This window comes from Bos indicus x Bos taurus, chromosome 9 (genome assembly GCF_003369695.1).
Source record: "Bos indicus x Bos taurus breed Angus x Brahman F1 hybrid chromosome 9, Bos_hybrid_MaternalHap_v2.0, whole genome shotgun sequence".
NCBI lineage: Eukaryota > Metazoa > Chordata > Mammalia > Artiodactyla > Bovidae > Bos > Bos indicus x Bos taurus.
In genome coordinates, this window is record NC_040084.1 from 13,881,357 (window position 1) to 13,885,480 (window position 4,124).

Consider the following 4,124-nt stretch of genomic DNA (forward strand, 5'->3'; position numbering starts at 1 on the left):
AGATTAATTTTTCCCAAACTTCATTCATTTAAGACTTTCTAATATTTTCCATATTTACTTAACAACCTCTAATTTTTTTTTTTTTTTACTGAGTTCTTTGAGTTGAATCATGATGCAAAATTATCTTTGAGTCAATTTGGCCATTCAGCAAAAATCTCTTTGATAAATGAGTTTTCCAGTGGTAACAGGTTGGTAAAGGACATTTTCCTCTTCCTGACAACTTTGTTGCTAGATAATATATTACAATGGATGAAAATCTCAGATCAAATTCTGTCAAATGTGCAAACATTTACCATATTTCACCAAAACTGAGATACTATCTATTGTAAGAGGCACAATAATTCTATAAACCACTGAGAGAGAAACGTTTCTAATCATAATTGTAACGAGATTGATTATATGACATATCCAATTTCAGGCATGTTAAAATGTAAGGAAATGTGCACTCTAAGATGAAAGAAATAAGGTATTAGCAACTAAGAACCAAAAGAGCTTATATATTTTATAAGAACCTTTGAAGTTCCACTTCTGAACACTAGCTATAGCAAGAAAGACTTCCAAAAGGGACATCACAGTGTTCCGATGCCAGTGTTGTGATTGTAGTGTTCTTATTGAAGCCATCTTTGAATAAGGACAGATAATATCCTTATTATTTAATATCCTTGGAATATGACCAGACCACAGGGTCCTCCATGCAATGAGAATATGCAGGATCATCCCATTCAGGATCCTGAGTGCAGGACTCCTTCTAACTCATTGCTTCTCTTGAGTAGCATTTATTTAAACCAACAAAGATGATATCTAACCTATCTTATACTGCTGAATGAAGCATTTAGTATAGATTTGATTAGGGACACGTTATCTTTCAAGTATAGTTCTCTTTAGGTATTGAGTCCTGATTAAAAAATGGATTGTTCCTAGAGTGTACATTAGAAACAACTTGTTCAAAATGCACATCCTGCCTTTTACATTAATGCATTTTACAGTAAATAGTCATATCTGCAGTATAAAAACACTTTTATTTCACAAAAGTAAAATTATCTAGGTAGGAAACTCCATATAACCACTGTAACTGAAAAATGGATAATGATGCTTTGAATAGAAGTCACCTCTGACAATGAACACAGAGAAACACTGGGTACTAGGGTCTACTTAAGGCTCTGTTTATTTACAAAAAAAAAAAAAGATGAGTAACTAAGATTATTTTCCTTGACTTAACTGGAAAGTGAAAACCTGAAAAGAGAGTCGTTTCCTTAGATGGTCAGTCAGAGTGATTTAAAGCTCTATATCTCCAGATTCTTGGTCTTGGAATTGTGGGAAAAACAAAACAAAACAACTGGATTAGATGATTTTAAAGTTCCTGACAAGTTTGATATTCTTTGAAATACAGCTTTCCTCATTCTTGTTTTATCAAGCTGTGAGTGGAAATATATGTCATCTCAGAAAATAGTACCTATGTCATTGGTATCTTATGTAGTTTAGTTGCTGTGAATACTCAAACTAGTGAAGTATTTATTTTCCTAATGAACTCACTGAGAAGTGAGAATATTATAGGCAATATCATATTTTCCTTGTATGTTTATATTATGCATTTATACTATTTACATTACAGATATTAGGCTGTATTAAGAATGCAAGTTCAAGACTCATATGGTTTCCTGGTTTTAGTGAAAACGAAACAAAACAAACCCCAAATGTTTTATTTGTGCAAAACCTTTCAGGACCTAAAAGCCAGTGATGAAGCAGCAGGATCTGGTGCAATTTGAAGTGGGGCACCACTCAGTTTTCCTCCCTCCGCTGGTAGAGAGCTCATGTACTTCGATGGATAGGTACTTCAAGTGACCTTACAAAGTCATCATGATGTCAGCTGAAAGAGCCTGTACTGATGGCCAGTTGTTTGGTTTTTCATCTTCTTTGTGACATGTTTGGCAGAGTATTTGCGTTATTTATGACTCTCTACAGAAGAGAACTATTCTCTGTATAATTTTCAGGAAAAAGAGAAAAAGCATTTTATGACGCTGGGGAGTGATACAGGTTTTGGTGCCTGGAATTGCTCACCTATAGATAACCTCACCCATACATTTTCAGGAGTGGAATGTGAAGTTCAGGAACAGACATTTATCCGTTTCTTATATTTTCACTATTTGCTGTAAGGTTTGTCCCGAAATACACATTTTATTATCCTGATTAGCATTTTGAGAGAGATATCTATTTGGGTTCTTTTAAAAAATTCTCTATAAAGTCTTAAATTTCTTTTATACACTTCTGTCAAGAGCACAACAACAAAAAGGCCAAACATTGGTATTTCTGCTACAGAATTTTATCAACTGGTAAAAGGTATCTTCTGCTGCAAGTTTCCAGTCTCCAGCTGTCTTCAGTTCAGTTCAGTTGAGTCACTCAGTCGTGTCCGACTCTTTGCTACACTATGAATTGCAGCACGCCAGGCCTCCCTGTCTATCACCAACTCCCGGAGTTCACCCAGACTCACGTCCATTGAGTCGGTGATGCCATCCAGCCATCTCATCCTCTGTCGTCCCCTTCTCCTCCTGCCCCCAATCCCTCCCAGCATCAGAGTCTTTTCCAATGAGTCAACTCTTCACATGAGGTGGCCAAAGTACTGGAGTTTCAGCTTTAGCATCATTCCTTCCAAAGAAATCCCAGGGCTGATCTCCTTCAGAATGGTCTGGTTGGATCTCCTTGCAGTCCAAGGGACTCTCAAGAGCCTTCTCCAACACCACAGGTCGAAAGCATCAATTCTTCGGCGCTCAGCCTTCTTCACAGTCCAACTCTCACATCCATACGTGACCACAGGAAAAACCATAGCCTTGACTAGACAGACCTTTGTTGGAAAAGTAATGTCTCTACTTTTCAATATGGTATCTAGGTTGGATATAACTTTCCTTCCTGCTGTCTTAACATTTTGTTTAAATATTTTAGCATTTTAAACCTTCTTGAAGTTTAATATTGAAACGGTTGTGTTAAGGACAAGATGTAAAAGAACAAATGCAACCAAAAGTAAAATTAGCAGTTAACTGGTGGAGCTTTCTTTAATGCTTCTCCCGCTGCTTCGTAGCCCTCATTCAGTCTGTTTACTGATTCTCTATGCTTCCAAACTTCCATCTATCAATATTCAGGCATTCTGTGTCTCAGTTTCTCATCAGGTAACATGACGGCTTCACCATCTCTAAGGCATTACTATTGGCAGCTACAGTTTTCCTCAAAGGCAGTGTCTGGATTGACAACTGCCTTTTACCCAGTCCAGAGCAGTAAACAACAGTGACAGTTTTGGCACTGAGGCAAGAAAGTGACAAAGAGCTTTTTGTTGCAATTTGTGAGGTTTTTTCTTTTTCTTTTTTTTTTGGTGTACATCAAACTACATCATGCATATGGCTAAATACGGCACAGATGCTATCTGAAGCAGAGCATAATCTTTGATTAAAGTTATAATTTTTTGTTCACTCTGTCAACAAAGTCTTTTTTTCATGAAAGAATGTGTTTCTCATTGAGATATAGGCATGCCAAGTCTGAGATTTAAAATCCAAAACATACTGCATTATCTAAGAGCAAATAAAGCTTTGGAAAAAATTATCTGATGGAAAATTACTAGATTGTTTTTTTCTTTTTTTCCCTGGTACCCAAATATATTTTTCTTTAAACATTTATCAGCTAATCATTTTGTAGTTTTAGGGAAATTAACATTTATTTAAGAAAACTTACAGGCCATTAAAACCACTAACGGCAGGGATGATAACCTTTGAAGTTTACACTATATATCTATTAATGCTGTCACACATGTTTGAATTTCTAAATCCATATGATTTATTTAGCTCATTTTTTACATTGAGATATGTAATGGGTAAATATTAAGTCATTGTATAATATTAATCCTGTGTAAACTGTACCAGTTTGACAACTGAGTTGTTTAATGTGCAAAAGAATGTATCCTTCTGTATGTCTAGGTTGTATTACATGTATGTAGTTATACTGATTAGGGCGCAATCAGTTAAGTTCAGTTCAGTTCAGTTCAGTCACTCAGTCGTGTCTGACTCTTTGTGACCCCATGAATCGCAGCACGCCAGGCCTCCCTGTCCATCACCAACTTGCAGAGTTCACTCAGACTCACG